The following is a 17,082-nucleotide window of genomic DNA, read 5'->3' as shown; positions in this document are numbered from 1 at the left end:
TGAAATGCCGCTGAAGAGTAATTCATGTAGCTTAGAGAATCATGCTATTTTTTTCCTGATTAAAGAGACCAACTGTGTTCATCAATTTAGCAAACATACACCTAAAAAATTGACTTGCTAATTCCGGAAATGTTGATGCAACAACAATGCATCAAGTTGTGGAGTATAAATTATTTTTTTGTCTTTACAAAAAATGGTATGACAAGCTCACGCAATCTAGAATGAGTGTTTTTAGCATGGAGGATTATATTGATGTACGTGATTAAGAAAGCAAGCAAACAATTAGTTATATGTACAATAGTCGCTAGTGTACCTTTAGAAATGAAAAATCCCGACAAACATTGACTAACCTCTGGATTGTTGCTTCTTGTAAGAATGCATCAGGAACCTTCAACATGTCCTGGATTAGGAAAACATGAACCCTCCACCGTTTCTCGGTAAAATGAAATGAAAAGGTCTTATGTAGATGCTACAACAAAATGCTATCAAATGATCTCCACTCAGAACTACTTGAAGTATTTTCATCTCCATTTTTTTAAGATTCTTATGAATGTTGAGATCAATCTGCACACCGAAGGGCCAAATGATAACAAAAGCTAGTAAAACAATCTCATAAATATTTGTGAACTTGAGATACCCTGCACGTAGCTAGCAACGTGTATATGCATACTGAAGTAATCTTATGCTTCCTAGGGATGGACCAAGTAACAAAAGCTAGCAATGTATGTGAGTCACTGGCGCGTGGATGAATAGAAGCAACAACACCGTCTGTGCAGCCTGTGCAAAGGAACGTCAGCTTCGACGGCTTGTACGTCCGGGCTGCAGACAACAGAGGACCGATGATAGGTGCGTCCCCAACAACAGGAGGAAGGGTGTGGTGCTAGTATGTATGTCCAGGGCCATCCGGATGAAAGGCGGCGGCAAACTGAGACATGATGTTGCTGGAAGAGGGAAAGCCTGCAGTAGATGGACGTGCATAGATAGGAGGCCGTTCTCTCCAATTCACCACTACCACAAGCACGACGCCACGGCCATGAGCGGCACCGCCCCTACCTCTCCTCCGGCTACAACATACAAGGATAGCAACATGGTGATCTGTTAGTATGGAGGAAACGGCCAGCGGTGGTGCTGGTGCTTGTACGACCAGCACGCGGCAGCGAACGTCTCGGAGCCCTCGCCCCAGAGCGTCCCCGACTCCCGCAGCACCGTCCCCTAGTGCTCCTCCTCCACCTTCCTATCCTTTCCCAGAGACATGGAACGGGCCAGGACCTGCAACATCGACGAGATCTGCCGCATTCTCACAAGCCAACATCAGGAGCCCGCTCGATCGGCTGATTCTACAAAGAAGCTTCTTCCTCCCCTCTTCCATGGCTGGCAGAAGAGACGCGATGAGAGGAATGGGAGGCAACGCCTCATCCAGATCCAGATCGGGCAGGGGTGAGTGTCGGGGAGGGGGCGAGGCAGGCCGAGGGAGGGGCAACAGCGGAGCAGGGTGGCGGGGGGCTCCGGCGGGCGGCGAACCCTAGAGCAGGGGCGAGGCAGGCGGAGGGAGGGGAAACATCGGACCAGGGTGGCGGGGTACAGCGGCGGGCGGCGAACCATAGGAGAGGCGAGACCGAGGGAGAGGGAGGAGTTGGATCGAGCGGCGATGCGGAGGGGGAAAACCAACAGGAGCACCGGACGAAAAAAATCTACCAAGGTTAACCTATGAAAAAACCCGGACGAAAGTGGTGGGACGAAAATTAACCGGCCGAGACTACCAACTGCTCCATTAGGAGTAGAGATAAGGAAAGATATTTTTTACATGAACCACCATCCCATGAGCACCAGAAGACAAATAGCTAGTCAGGGCACTGGCTGAGCCAGTGACAAGCCCAGCAAAGACATGCATCACCTGGAAGCCAACTAAAAAGCTGCGATGGTGACGAAGCAGCCCGCCTCCCACCAGGCTCTCAGGTCCTAGATGATCATGCTCACCACTCCAGCCGTATGTCTAGCTTGTATTGCTTCCAATTTGGTTAAATTGCATCTGCTTAGCTTACACATTATACCTTTGAATATGACATGCCTTTCTATTTTTGGTACATACTAGTACATCTGTGTATTAACCATGTTCTTGCATCGAACTAATGTTCTTGTGTATCCCTCATCAATCACTTATGATGAGGCAGTCAGGCAAGTGGACAACTCCTCATTTAAAGAATGCAACGTCAGCCTCCCGACATGATTCTCAAGAAACAGCAAGGCTAGATGAAGATAGTGAACGTAGCTCTGTAGTTGATTACCGCATTTCCCCTACACTAGCATCGCAGGAGTTTGCTCTAACTTGGCAGCGTGATATGTGGTTGCATGTTGCATATGGTGTCTAGATTGTAATTCTTGAAATCTGGTTAAACTTCATGTGCTATTCTACTTAGCTTATACATTATACCTGTTAACGTGACATGCCTTCCTATATTTAGTACATAGTACATCTATCTATTAAGCATGTCCTTACATAAAACTATTGTTTTTTCTGTATCCCGCATCAATCAATATGACGAGACACTTTTAGTATATGCAGTGCGATATTAGTTGCATCTTTCATATGATTTATAGCATGCGCTGCTTCTAATTTGTTGAAATTCCATTTATGATGGGACGCTTTTAACTTGGCAGAGTCATATTGGTTGCATCTTTCATGTGGTGTCTAGCTTGCATTGCTTCTTATTTGTTGGAATGGTTTCTGCTTAGTTTACACAAACAGTTGTGAACATGCCACGCCGTCCTATTTTTTGTACATATTCCATCCTGGTATCATGTGTTTGCCTTACATCAAAGTAGTGATTGTTAGTATCATGCATGAATGAGTTCCGAAGAGAGAATTTTGTTGCTTTTTTTGTCGGTTTTACTTGAAAATTCAAAATCAATAAAGCGGAAGGAAGGTAGCAAGGCAGCAGATGAAGGTGCTCCTTCCAAACGGAGGGCCTCTACAGTTTCTACTCCTCCATCCCCGCAAGATGATTTCCAAGACAACACATGCATAGACACTCAACGTAGTTGTGTTTATGATGAGCACGTCTCCCCTAGTGCACCATCACCGGTGCTCCCTCTAACTTGGCACTATTATATGTGGTTGCATGTTATGTGTACTGTCTAGCTTGTATTGCTTCTAATTTTGTTAAATTCCATTTGCTTACTTTACACATTATACTTGAATAAGACACATGTTCCTATTTCTAGAACATACAATAGCTATCTACCACACCATGTTCTTACATCAAATTACTACTGCTGTGTAACCTGCAACAATCACTTATCATAAGACATGTTTGACTTCTGAGTGTGATATAGGTTACATCTCGCATTCTTTTTTAGCTTGTACTACTAATTTGTTGAAATGGCACTTATGACGAGACAATTTTAACTTGGTAGAGTGATATTCATTACATCTTTCATATGGTGTCTAGCTTTCATTGCTTCTAATTTGTTGAAATGCCTTCTCCTTAGTTTACGCATCATAAGCTGTGAATATGTAATGGCACTAATGACGAGAGACCTCTAACTTGGCAGTGTGATGTTGTTTGCATCTTGCATGTGATTTATTTCTTGTACTGCTTCACATTTGTTTAAACGCCATTTATGATGAGACACTGTTAACTTGGCAGAGCAATATTTGTAGCATCTTTCATATGGTGTCTACCTTCCATTGCATTGCTTCTAATTTAGTGAAATGTCTTCTGCTTAGTTTACACATCATAGTTCTGGTTATCTCTTCTGTCCTATTGTTCGTACATATTACGTCCTCCTATCATGTGGTTGTCTAACATCAAAGTTCAGTTCGTCTGTATCACGCATCAATTTGTTCTGAAGAACTAAATTGTTATTCGTTTTTCTTGTCGGCTTGACTTAACATGGCACAGAGAAAGAGGAAGAAACATAGAATGGCAGGGAACGGGAACTGGAAGAATCCTGCAGATTCTGCTGGTACTGATGGTGCAATAGAAGGTCAAACTCCAGTGGAAAATTCTACAAACAGGGTATCCCATGCTACACGAGCTGCAGAAAAAGCCAAACAGAAACAAATAGCTGCCACCAAACAAGCAGAGACAGCCGTAGTTCTTGCAACACCTTCCACAGTACTACCAGCTGCACGGTTTACTCGTGCGTCAACTGAGCTAGCAGCACGTTCCCAAGCTCCCTTGCCAGCTGACACTACTTCCCAAGCACTCTTGACACAAGACGAGTTGGCAAGATCAGATGAACCTTGTGAGCTTCAACAGCAAGAAGGCAGTTGCTGGAGTGAAGTTACAGTTGCATGCTTCTTTATATGTAGTCTCATAGTTTGATGTACACTAACACTTCCTATGTTTGTTGTTGGACTAGAACCTAGGCGCAAGAGGAAACAAACATCAAGGATAATGCTCGATAGGTTAACTAAATATAGAGGAGGAAGAATGGAGATCTGTTTTGAGGCAGGTTTAAAAAGGCCACGTGATGCTACAGAGTCAGGCAAGTTAGTATGAGAGGCAGCGGTTGCCGTTAGGTGTCTTGTATGTATCTTCCCAACATGGATTCAGTACATGAATGATAAAGACGAAACCCAGTTCAACACCTTCCTCGACCATTTATCTGTAACTATGGTTATGTATGGAAACCAGTAATATCGTCTTGCTCTGTCCCATACTTTCTAGGTTGCTGAAAATGAGACTCCCATAATTTTCAAAAGATGAGGTTCAAGTTGGATAGTGAAGATGATGCAACCAAACAAGCTTGCACCCATGTTTTCAAGTCTGCTCTGCGACAGTAACAGTATAACTTGAGGAAAACTCACTTTGAAGGCAAGGCTAACAGTGAACTTTCCCAAACATCTCCAGTGGAAAATATATCGGATGAAGACTGGAGGGGCCTCGTTAAACACTGGTCTGATCCGAAGTATTGGGTACATTATACATATGTGATCAGATCACATGTTGAAGTCCTATTTACGCATGTGACACACAAATCTATCTTCTTGTAGGTGAACTATTCAAAGAACAAGGCCAACCGTACGAAAGTGAAATTCCAATAGACGACAGGATCTCGTAGCTATATTGCACACTGCGAGGCTCTTGTAATTAGCTATTATCAGATCTATATTGACTTGTTCCAAATGCATAGGAAAGCCTGTGAGGACCAAAAAGTACCCGAACCAAATGCTGTGGAAATCTTCAAGGGCTATCACACCAGCAAGAAGAAGGGCATGACTACACCAGTCAAAGCCGCTGTTGTAAGTCCTTAACCTCATGCCTTTTAACTACTACTTACTCTGACTTGTGCCTTGAACTACATGGTTTGGAGCCAATGTGTATTACTCTTTTCAATTTTATACACAATTGTCTTAGCGTATCATTGCACCTTACAAGGTTTAAAAGAGATGAAACTACAAAAAAAGACACATCCGTGACATTTTGGGCCAAATGAATTTTTTTCTGTCATACATATGACATTTCTATGACGATAATTGTGACAAAACCCGATATCATCATAGATGTGGTGGGCTCCTACTTCTATGACAAAAAATCATGACAAAAAATGGGCTTTTCGTCCTGGGCGGGCCGGAGCCGCAGCTGCATGACATTCTTTGGGCCGTCCATGACGGAAAAAACCATGGTAGAAGCGAGGGGGAGGAAAATTTCGGGGAGTTCCAGGTTACAGTGGGAGGTCGGGGGCCGAGCAATGTGCGTTTCTCTCGTACACGTACGCGCGTGTTTTCGAGGCGTTGGCTCTAACTGAACCCGAGCGATTGCACTGCAGGCTATGCGTTACTAAACCCGAGCGATCGATCGATGGCTGTTAACTGAACCCGATCGAGCGATTCCTTCGCTACTGCTGCTAACTGAAGCCGATCGATGGCATGAACAGTGAGCGTTGCGGGGGGGGGGGGTGGATGAACAGTGAGGGGTGGCATTGCCTCTGGATGAATAGGACCCCGTGGTGTGGTGGAGGGCTGGATAAACAGTAGACGGTGGAGGGGTGCCCGTGGAGGGGTGGATGAACAGGACCCCATGGTGTGGAGGGCTGGATGAACAGTAGATGGTGGAGGGGTGGTTGAACAGGACCTCGTGGTGTGGAGGGCTGGATGAACAGTAGATGGTGGAGGGGTGCCTGTGGAGAGGTGGTGGAACAGGACCCCGTGATGTGGAGGGCTGGATGAACAGTAGACGGTGGAGGGGTGGTTGAACAGTAGCCGGTGGAGTAGCGCGCGGTGGAGGCTGGATGAACAGGAGCCCGTGGAGGCTGGAGGAGGTCGACAGTGGAGATGAACAATATCCCGTGGAGTCCCGTTTTGCGGTATGCCACACCCCTCCCGATGAACAGGAACCCCATTTCGACCGTAGCGCTCCAACACAAGTCTGTTTCCTCCGTTTTGCGGTACGCCACACTCCTCCCGATCAACAGGACCCCCGTTTCGACCGTAGGAGGTCCGTTTCCTCCGTTTTGCGGTACGCTAGACCCCTCCTGATGAACAGGATCCCGTTTCGAACATGGCCGGTCAAACACAAGGCCGTTTCCTCTGTTTTGCGGTACGCCAGGCCTCGTTTCCATCGCCTGTTCCGTCCAAGCCCTCCCGATGAACATGACGCATTCTGTTGCCTCCCCATGAACACGACGCATTCCATTGCCTCCCCATGAACACGACGCATTCCGTTGCCTCCCCATGAACACGACGACGACGTTGTTTCTCTGTTCCGACCCAGCCATGTACACGAGCCCTGGCCGTACGTATGCGCGAGTAGGCGTTCGAGACCCCGCCCGTATGTACACATATGTGGCTGTATTTTCTTTCTTGCACCCTGGCCGCTGTACGTACGTGTAAATGCTACGTGCGCGCCTCTACTACGACACGTGCGCGCCTCTACTACGACACGTGTGCGCCTCTACATCGACCAGTATGTACGTACATGTTCGCGACCAGAATGACAACGCTATGTACGCTTCGACCAGGTGGTCCCCGACTATCAGGCACTTCCATGCCTGCGAAGATATAGCTGGTCGGTCCCAGCAGTCAGGGGGCGAATCATTTTTTTGCCCGGACGCACTTCCTTGCGTGCGAAGATGTAGCTGGTGGGTCCCAGTAGTCAGGGGGAAACGTTTTTTCATGAAATACAGTGGCCCGCCCGGTGGGTCCCAGCTGTGAGGTGGAGGAATCATTATTTTCCGCGTAATAAGGAGGCACTTCCTTGCTACGGCCGTGGACCTAGCTGTTAGCCTCTCCACGTATAGTCCACGTCCAATGGAAGTCATTCCTTGACCACGTTGACCACGCCGCGCCGAGAGCACCAGGAAGGTGGACGATGGCAAGGCCTAGGAAGGGGACGACACGGAGGCAGGGAAGACTCGGCAGTTGTTTCCCACGCGGAGGGGAGTACGACTGTACGAGGGTTTACTGGTTCGTCTGCTATCCCCGGAGAATAACAGCAGGTGTGGGTGAGTAGAGGGATGGCTAGGCCAGCGATGGGAGTATGGCCGGGTGGTGAGGCCTGCGCGGCAGCACAACCGAGCGCGAGGAGGAGGGAGCAGGCAGTCCCGCCAGCGCTTGTTTGAGCGGCTAGAGCAGGAAGAGCAGAGATTGAGGAAGCACGACGACCGTTGGATGGACATCCAACAGTCAGTGCTTGTGCGTCAATTTTTTTAGGAAAGCCTCAAATCTGTGGAAAACAGCATACAACCCATTTGCCATTATTTCTAATAATTTACAGCCGATTTGCTAATTCTTAAGGTTTTTTTGGAGCCCATACTTTTTGTTAGCATTACAGCCCATATTGTGGCAACGGTTAAAAAATTATATAAAATTTTGCATATTTCGGTGTGGTCTGAACTGTTTTTAATCCAGAAATTTCAACTCACATTCAAACTGATTTTAAAAATAAATGTATATCAATATAAAATCCAACAAATTCTCCACGCATAAAAATTAATGTATTTTAAAATCTTGAAATGAAAAAAAAGATATTTGAAACCAATTGCCGGTTTGATGTGTTTTAAAAATGTACTTACCATTTCTCATTACTGATGGGCCATTTTCTCGGCCAGCCGAATGAAAGCTCTCCTCGTCTTGAAAGATTTGCAGCCCAACAGGCCTGACAAAGCGACTTACTTGGAAAATCACAAAAATACTGGGCTGTGGCCATGGACCCAGCTGTCAGCCTCTCCACGTACAGTACTCTTCGGATGGAAGTCGTTCCTTGACCACATTGACCACGCCGCGCGGAGAGCACCACGGCGGTGGACGACGGCGAGGCCTAGGAAGGGGACGACGCGACAGTGGAAGCCCACGCGGAGAGGACTACGAGGGTTCACTGGTTCGGCTGTGTTGTGAGGCTGCCATCGCCGCAGGGCCTGGCCAGCGGTGGGAATAGTAGGGGGCGGTGAGGCCTCTGCGGCAGCACCGCCGGCCACGGGAGGCAGGAGCACGCGGCACGACCGGCGCTACTTTGGGCGGCTGGAGCAAGAAGACCAGAGGTTGAAGAAGCACTACGACCATTGGATGGACATCGTACGATCATTGGAGCTATAATCGTTCATATTGACTAAGTTGACAAAGCCCTTCGTCCCCGTCAACTTAGTAGGCCCACAAGTCAGCCTCCCAGCAAGGTGGGTCCCAGCTAGCCGGGGGAGTATTCATTTTTTTTGTGTAATAAGGAGGCACTTCTGGTGGGTCCGAGCTGATAGCGGGGGGAACGTTTTTTTCGCAAAATACTGGTGGCCCGTCCGGTGGGTCCCCGTTCTCAGGTGGAGGAATAATTATTTTCCGCGTAATAAGGAGGCACTTCCTTGCGGCTGCCGTGGACCCAGCTGTCAGCCTCTCCACGTACAGTACTCTTCTGATGGAAGTCGGTCGTTGACCACGTTGACCACGCCGCGCCGAGAGCACCAGGGCGGTGGACGACAGCGGGGACTAGGAAGGGGATGACCCGGAGCCGGGCAAGACGCAGCAGTGGATGCCCACACGAAGAGGAGTACGAGGGTTCACTGGTTCGACTGCGGTGTGAGGCTGTTGTCATCGCAGAATAACAGGGGGTGTGGGTGAGTAGATGGATGGCCTGGCCAGCGGTGGGAGTAGTAGGGGGCGGTGAGGCCTCCGCTGCATCACAGCCGGCCACGGGAGGCAGGAGCACGTGGCACGACCGGCGCTGGTTTGGGCGGCTGGAGCAAGAAGACCAGAGGTTGAAGAAGCACTACGGCCGTTGGATGAACATCGTACGGTAATAGGAGCTAGAATCGTTCATATTGACTAAGTTGACAAAGCCCTCCGTCCCCGTCAACTTGGTATGCCCACAAGTCAGCCTCCCACTATGCTGGGTTCCAGCTGGCAGGGGGAATATTCATTTGTGTGTGCGTAACAAGGAGGCACTTCCTTGCGTGCGAAGATAGCTGGTGGGTCTGACATGTCAGCGGGGGGCACTTTATTTCACGAAATACAGAGGCCCTTCCGGTGGGTCCCAGATGTCAGGTGGAGGAATCATTATTTTGCGCGTAATAAGGAGGCATTTCCTTGTGTGCAGCCGTGGACCCAGCTGTTAGCCTCTCCACGCACAGTCTACTTCTCATGGTGTTGTTCGTTGACCACGCCGCGCCGAGCACATCCAAGGTGGTGGACGACGGCGAGGCCCCGGACAGCAACGAGCCGGGGATGGGAAGACGCGGGAGTAGAGTCATAGACAGAGAGGTGTACGAGGGTTAACTAGTTCTAGTGCGGTGTGGTTTGGCAGTCGGTGGAGAAGAACAGGAGGTGTGGAGGGGTGGAGGGATGGCCTGGCCAATGGTGGAGTAGCGCTTCATAGCGAAGCGTGCTAAGCAGAGCTGCTAGCAGTAGGAGGCGGGAGGTGGTCCCGGTGGCGCTGGAGGAAGAAGACGAGAGATTGAAGATGGATGCCGGTCGTTGGATGTAAATCCAACGACTAACATGTCAGCATCATTTGTTGACTAAATTGACAACGACTTGCATTGGCTTCGACCTATTGGCCCACATTTCAGCCTCCAAAAATGTGGCACGTATTCAACCCATTTTTTCAGAATTTATAGTCTTTTTTTTGTGCGGTAGAATTTACAGTCAATTTGATCTTTTTTTTGAATTACAGCCATTAGCTGGGCTGGGTGAACAAATAATGTAGCGTCCATGCGGCTCGTTTATTTTATTTCCTAAAAACTTACAGGCCATTTGCACTTTCTCGAAATACAAGATTTTGCTGGGCTGATTCTAATTATAATGTTGGGTTGGGCCAGCAATGTTATCAAAAAATAAAAAGGGGCTGAGCATTTTGTTATAAATATATTTAAATAATAAGTGATATGATTACATTCGTCCTTAAATCTTACCAAGCTTTTGTACACAATCACTAGGATTTTCGTACCAAAACAATCCAGGATTTTATTTGTTAAGAAATTATTTTTATAAGTTAATAAGATGTGGGATATTGTTTTTTCTTACATATGTTAGTATCTGTTAAATATATGATGGCAATAAAAATAATATATAATAACATATAAAATATTTTTTTAGAAAAACAGGGAGCATCTCCCCGGTTGCATTGCTGAGAACGAAACCACAACATATTCTGATACAGCAGCTCAAAGAGCAGTTCGAAAGCAAAGGTAGAAAAGCTACAAACTAGGGGGGTGGATGAACAAGTTCTCTGAATAACACAAATCACCCGAGTGGTGCCAAAGGCAGAGCGGATAGAGCACTCAAATGACACAAGGAGGGTCCAACGAAGCCTTCATGGTCTTCAGCCGAGGGGCCATGTCAGCCTGCGGCGACCAGTAAGCAAGCGGAGACACCGGGCTGGAAGGCCTAGCATGGTGGATGTCCCTCTCTTTCGGCGCCAGGTGCCCATCATCTTCATCAGAGATCTTGAGACAAGCCCATGGGTCCAGCCCCAGAGCAGGTCGATCCTTGTTCAGCCACAAGTGATCGCCAACGGTTTCTGGAGGGATCTTGATAGGGTTTCCACGAAGCTCGTCAACTTGTCCTTGTCCGATCCGGAGGAGAGAATCGCCCAGTTCCTCACCATGTTCCTGATCAACCTCAAGACCTGCGGAATGGAAATCCAGGAGGTGTTACTGAAAATCATAGCATTTCTATATTTCCAGAGGCACCAAAGGACAGCTAAGCTAACAGTGTTTAAAACTGAGCACTTTTTGGTAGCAATCCAGAATCTGGCGACAGATTCGAAGGATGAGCCAATCTGACTAGAGAAATATTCCTCAATGTGGGCCCAGAGATGTTTAGCAACTATACATTCAAAAAATAGGTGAGAACAAGACTCTTGTTCCAAGCAGTAAACACAATCAAGGGGTTTGATGATGTGTCTCTTCCTAAGGTTATCCCTAGTCATCAATTTGTTTTTGGAGAGAAGCCAGAGAAATACATGAATTTTAGGGGGAACTCTCAATTTCCAGACAGCAGGGATAAACACGGGTTGAACCCCTCTAAAGTTGATAACATGATAGAGGGAGCTGGAGGAATACTTCCCCTTATTGTCCAGCTGCCAAATCAGGGCATCCGGCTCGGCAGTAAAGGTAATGCTTTTGGCAATTTCCTCCAACTGGAACCATTGTTCCATGAGACTATCACTAAAGTTCCTTCTAAAAGAGAGTTTTAGGCATTGACCGTCCCAAACTTCATTGACACTTTTGTTAAGCTCATTGCGGACAGAGTAAATAGGCCAAAATTGGACTGCTAGGGGGGATGTGCCAAACCAAGTATCTTCCCAGAACCTGGTTCTGCTCCCATCCCCTATGTTCCATCTGTAGCCAAATTTCACAGCATGCATAATAGATTTTAATCCTTTCCAGAATCTAGAGGTCTTAGGCTTGGAGGAAGGGACAAAAATATTAGGTTTATTTCCTAGGTATTTATGGGCAATAAGAAGCTTCCAGGGTTTCAGGTCTTCCTCATAGAATCTTTTAATCCAAGACCCTAGAAGACAGATGTTAATTTCTTGGAGGTTAGGTATGCCTAGGCCTCCAAAATCTTTTTTCATAGAGACTAGGGCCCAATTAGCAAGGTGTAGCTTCCTATTTCCCTCAAAATCATTCCACAAGCAATGAGACATCTAAGAATTGATGAGGTTCACTACCCATTTAGGGAACTTGAAGAAGGAGAGGAGATACACTGGAATGCTAGCCAAACAAGCTTGTATGAGGATCAATCTACCTTTGTAAGAGAGAAGTTTGCCCCTCCACCCAGCAATCCTTTTAATGATTTTATCTAGAAGGGTTGGATATCCTCTCTACTCAGTTTATCATAGTGGATAGGAATACCTAGGTACTTAATGGGGAAGTTTCATTTATTACAGACTAGAATAGAGGGGAACTCAGCTAACTCCTATTCATCCATGTTGATAGGGATGCGTTCACTTTTAGAGTAGTTGATTCTCATGCGTGAGACTTGTTCAAACCAGGTTAGAACAGTTTTCAGATTGCTAGCATATGTGGAGTCATTGTCTAAGAAAAGGATGGTATCATCTGCATATTGAAGGCAGATGATGCCACCAGGGCAGACCTCAGGACAGAGCCCTACAATCAGACTATGATCAGCATCTTTGCTCAGCATTTTAGTAAGAACGTCCACTACTAAATTAAACAAAAGCGGGGAGATGGGGTCACCTTGCCTAAGGCCTTTACCAGCAAGGAAAAAATCACTTTCACAGTTATTTAACTTGACCCCAACAGACCCCCCCATGAGTAAGTTGTTGGATCCAACTCTCCTCTATGAAAGGCTTGGAAAAGATCTAAGAGATCATTTTTCACCAAGTCCCAAAAATGCTGGTAAAACAAGAAGGGAATCCCATCAGGACCAGGAGCCCCATCAGGATAAGAGCTAAAAATGGCTTCCTTCACCTCTGTCTCTGAAAAAGGGGCTTCTAGCAGCTCATTTTCAGCAGGAGAGACTTTTTCAGAAGCAGAGAAAAAATTGTTTTGTAGAGAGAACCCAGAAGGGTTTTCTTTCTTAAACAGGTCTTTGTAGAAGTCACTAGCCACTTTCAGCATCTCATCTACCTCAGTAACAGGGCCATTAGGGCCATCAAGGGAGTGAATGAGGGTTTTCCTCCTCCTCTGGTTAGCTACTGCATGGAAGTAAGCAGTATTTCTATCACCCTCCTTAATGTTCCTATCTCTAGACCTTTGTTTGGCTTTGATTTCTTCTTGAAGCCAAATTTTCTTGAGCTCTCCATGGACAAAGTTTAATCTATTAGTCTCAGCCTCAGAGAGGTCAGTGGTTTCTGCCTTAATATCTAGAGAATCAAACTCAAGGAGGAGAACCCTTTTGTATCTTCTAAGATTAGCTTCCTCATTGGAGTTCCACCCTTTGGTAGTTCTTCTAAATCTCCTGATTTTGATCTGCCAATTTTCTAGGGGGCAGCTGCTCCCAGTAGGCTCATTCCAGATTTTCCTGACTAGCTCAGTAAAATATTCTCTAAGCAACCACCACTTTTCGAATTTAAAACTATTGCTCTTTGGAGTTTGGTTAAGACTAGAGTCCCAGAGCAAAGGAGTGTGGTCACTACCACATCTGGGTAGAGCTCTACAACTAGAAAGGGGAAAGAAACTATCTAATTCTGTGTCACCGAAAATTCTGCCAATGGTGGACATAATCCTGGAGCAGCACTTCCAACATATCTAGCAGAACTGTGGGTTTTCCTTTTGACAGGGCAATTCTCAACTTTATGGGTAACCATTTTGTAGATAAAACAACTCTTGGGATTGACACATTTATCCAAATGATGCCCTGGTTCCCCATAGTTGTAGCAGATTACCTTAGAGTATGCCATAAGGCCCGAAGCAGGGGCAGGAGCAGTTTTCTGGATGTCCTATATCTTCTTTTGCTAATTCTTGCCTTGAGATTTCGCACTGATCTGAGAGTCAGAACCACCAGCAGATTGATCTTGGGCAATTATAGGAGCCTGCCCAGATTGTGCCCCCATTTGGGGCGGAGGTGGGCCGTACCACTGCCCAACTGGCGCTCCCCCCATTGTGATAGGGGAAATTCCTCGGAGTTCCTGGTTTCTTCTCATCCTCCAGCCAGATGTTGTCTCTCAGGAAGCAGAAATAACCACCGGACAACTCAATTGGAGCAGATTGCAAGCCTAATTTCAATCTTCTGGAGGTTTGGGGGAGAGGTAAGGTAGGGGATCCACCTGCTCCGGCTCCGGTGGCGTGCTGGTGGGCAGGAGTCCAGTCAAGCATTCCCATCTCGCAACACGGCGTGGATCCCCTGAATTCACTTCTCCTTTCGCCCATCGAACGAACGCAATCGGCGGCTCACTAGGGTGGGGCATCCTGTGCTTCTCCGTGAAATCTCCTTCGAAGTAGATCCGCAGGGCTAGATTCAGCAGCTCCCAATCCACATGATCCTTGCACATCCGAGCATACCTGCGCGTGTGAGAGAACGGATTTGGTCCCTCCTCGGCTTCCTCCCTCGCAGCTTCCTCCTCTGCTTCCCTACATTCGCGCGTGCACTGGGTCCAGGAGAGAGCGTCGCCGCGGATCCGCATCGCCCACTCCCTCCATCTCCTCCCTCGAGTCTCCCGCAGCACCGCCGGCGTGACGGAGTCGAGCGGCTGGAGCATCCGCGGGAAGGCTTTGTAGACATGTGGGAGATGCATCTTGTACATCTGCCTGTCTTCCAGCCATTCCCCCGTGGATATGGCCGGCGACTCCATGGGGCGCGTGAGCAGACTTGCTGAGGGGCGCAGGCGCGCCTGGAGTCAGGAGGCGGGGGGGGGGGGAGGCGAGATCTATTTGCCAATTACTCCCTCCTTTTCGGTTTATAGGGCTCAATTCAAAAATCTCACCAACCAAGGTAGATGATGAATGGTGGAATACTTTTTGTAGTTTGCAAAAGCACCTAATTAATGCACTTGTATTCCTAAAAAATTATGTTTATCAATGCATAAATTGCAATGCATGCATCCGTAAAGTACATGCATTGGTCAATTTTCTCTTAATACTTGCGTGCAATGATTTAATGCACCTTGGAATCTGAACATGTGATGGAAAACAACCAAATTGGGCCTTATAAAATGGAAAAAATAAAATTTTGAGATAAGCCCTATAAACTGAAAAGGAGGGAGTATGTGAACTAAACAGTCAATATATAAAATAATTTAAATATATATAATATAGTTAGAAGGGAAACATAAGTTGGACCTAGGGTTCCTATTCTTATGTAGAAAAATAGGCCTATGGACCCCCATCCGAGGTCGTGGGATGCGCATGTTAAAAATGAAAGCCTAGACAGGGCAGCCCAAAACCACGTCTGTCGGCGTCCTGGGAACGGGGTTCCCCAGACTTGCCTGCCTGCGGCCTGCGGTGTGGCTCAAAGGGGGGCCCAGCACGGCCCATCTTCATCAACACAAACCCAAGACCCTCGCGAGGGGCCAAGCCTCGCGGGGCGGACGACACGGAGCTTCCTCAGGCACGGCCTCATCAGGCTGGCTCGCGAGGAGGCGGAGAGATCAAGGCGGCGTACCTCACGAGGTGCCCGTGACGCAAGCCATGACGACCAAGGGCGCCAGGCGGGCGCCAGCCCGCGCAGTGTCCTCCTTTCCTCTTTGGTGCAAAGGGAGCAAGCGCAGGCGAGAGCATCAAGCAAAGGCACCCGTTTCGGTGCAACGAGACCAAGACCAGCCCAACGGGAGGGAGGAAGTCATTATGGAGCCCAAGCCAGCGTCACCACCCGAGCCTTTGGCAGGCGAGGACCAACTTTAGTCAGGATAAGTGTACCAGATGTTCCCCTTCAAAATGGCCAATTGTTGGTGCCCTTCCCGCTCAATATTTGGGAAGAGGCCCAGGGCCTTTGCCTATAAATAGGACTAGCCACCCCGAGGGTACGGAGGATCGGCCAATCCAGAAACAAGCTGGGATCGGATCGAGTAGCATCACGCAGAGAGAGAGAGAGAGAGAGAGAGAGAGAGAGAGAAGGGTGACTGAACTCCTCCTAGCAGTTCATCCCCCAGCCAAGAACAGACCCTCGCGAGGCTGTTCTTCCTTGTATTGCTCATCATCACCAGCCCAAGAGGCAATCCACCACACCACAAACTAGAGTAGGGTATTACACCACAATGGTGGCCCGAACTAGTATAAACCCTGTGTCTCTTGTGCTGTTCTTTCCATATCTTAGATCTTAGCGAGGCGGTGGGGTGCAGGTAGGTAGAAGGCGGAATCTCCGTGCACACCCCAATGTTCGAACCTCTAGGGTCTGCCGGAACCCGAAATCTGACATTTGGCGCGCCAGGTAGGGGTGCGCCGAAAACCACCTTCTACCGCTTCGTGTCCCGTCGCGTCGTCATCACCATGTCCGGCGACCAGGCGGGCAACCCAGATCCTTGGGCGGCGTGGCCCGCCCGCGCAGAGCCGCTCGCCTCGGGCGACCCCGTGCCCCAGGCAGCTCGCGGTCCGCAGGGCGCTGCGGGCGACGCGGACAGGCTTCGACAGCTCTCACACCGCGGCAGGCGCGGTCAGCAGCAAGGGCCTCCAATCACGCGGCGACCACGACACCGTACACCCGCCGGGAGCAGGCGAACTCGAGGGCCGCGCTCGCGGTGGCCCGAGAGCTGCTGCAGTGCAGGCTGCTGGAGGGCGGCCGCGACATGCTGCTGGAGCGGGTGGCAGAGCTCCTGGGCTTTGCCGCCTCGGGGGGACACCCCTTCTGCACCCAGCTCCCATCTCAAGCCCAGGGCGGCCCGCGCGGGGGCTCTGCACATGCCCGCGGGCTCCAAGGCTACTCCAACGCCAGCGAAGCTGTCGGCACCGGACCGGCGGCGGCGCTGCCCCCGCTCCAGGTCCGCGAAGAAGAAGGACTCAACGCGACCCACGGCTCCAGTGGACAGCCGCGCTACCACCCCATGGTGGGCGCGTCAAGCAGAGCCGCATGGCACACGGAGCACTATGGCGTGGCCTTCGGGATGACGGGGACAGAAGAATACGTGCCCCACATGATGGACCAAGGGCACCCTCACGAGGGCGAACAAGGCTCGCTCCTCAGCCCAAGCTGGGGGGACGAGGCGCCAGAAGCTGAGCTCTTCCAGGAGCCCCGGGACGGTCCCACTGGCC

The sequence above is a fragment of the Triticum aestivum genome, chromosome 2A, assembly GCF_018294505.1.
Source record: "Triticum aestivum cultivar Chinese Spring chromosome 2A, IWGSC CS RefSeq v2.1, whole genome shotgun sequence".
NCBI classification, from domain to species: Eukaryota; Viridiplantae; Streptophyta; class Magnoliopsida; order Poales; family Poaceae; genus Triticum; species Triticum aestivum.
This window is presented reverse-complemented; position numbering follows the sequence as displayed.